General features: G+C 39.5%; 1 protein-coding gene across 1 annotated transcript in view; it reads left to right on the top strand.

Annotated features, from left to right (window-relative positions):
* Positions 1 to 786, top strand: part of LOC103607516 (E3 ubiquitin-protein ligase HECW1-like) — an 81,247-nt gene that overhangs the window by 6,160 nt on the left and 74,301 nt on the right. The window lies entirely within an intron of this gene.

The following is a 786-nucleotide window of genomic DNA, read 5'->3' as shown; positions in this document are numbered from 1 at the left end:
TTTTTTGGCCAAAGAACAAACTTGAAATATCTTTCCACAAGTTCATGTTCACAGATTCATTGTGTTTGTCAGTACCCTAAGCAGAGGCTGGGCTGACATTTTCCTATTTAAAAAAAAAAAAGCAACTCGATAAGACACTTCCCTGGGAATATGTGCCAGATTAGTTAGTATCCTAAGAGAGAGTCCAGATTTTCCTCCACAGATAGTCTGCGTCTCCTGCCGTGGGCAAATAGGTGGTGAAAACACACTAAATCCTAAGTCAGTAAGCTCAGCTACAGTAATATTTATCTCGGGATTTTAAAAGTAGAGTTTCAAAAAATATTTTAAATTATGATAAAGCAGTCATGGGCCAGCTACTATAAGGTTATGAAAATACTCTCAAAAAAATGATCCTGGAAAATACTCCAAATGAGTTGCAAAATTAATCCACAGGTAGCTGACCTATTGACCTGCTATCTAGAACTATTAGCCATAAGCCAGTTAACCTGGAAGCCACCTTGGTTTCACAATAAACGATCATGTGCCCTCGTGTTTGGCAGAGATTCATTGGCAAGACCAGTTGCTGATTGAAGCGGCTCCTGACAAGCATCAGTCACAATGTATCATCACNTTCCTTTCTAGCCTTTAGGGTTTCTGCTGAGAAGTCTGATGTTAACCTGATTGGAGCTCCCATACAGGTGATTTGACGCTTCTCTCTTGCAGCTTTCATGATTCTCTCTTTGTCCTTGAGTTTTGCCATTTTGACTATAATATGTCTTGGTGAAGCCCTTTTTTGGTTGAATACGT

The sequence above is a fragment of the Galeopterus variegatus genome, unplaced genomic scaffold (assembly GCF_000696425.1).
Source record: "Galeopterus variegatus unplaced genomic scaffold, G_variegatus-3.0.2 Scaffold7502, whole genome shotgun sequence".
NCBI lineage: Eukaryota > Metazoa > Chordata > Mammalia > Dermoptera > Cynocephalidae > Galeopterus > Galeopterus variegatus.
This window is presented reverse-complemented; position numbering and strand designations above follow the sequence as displayed.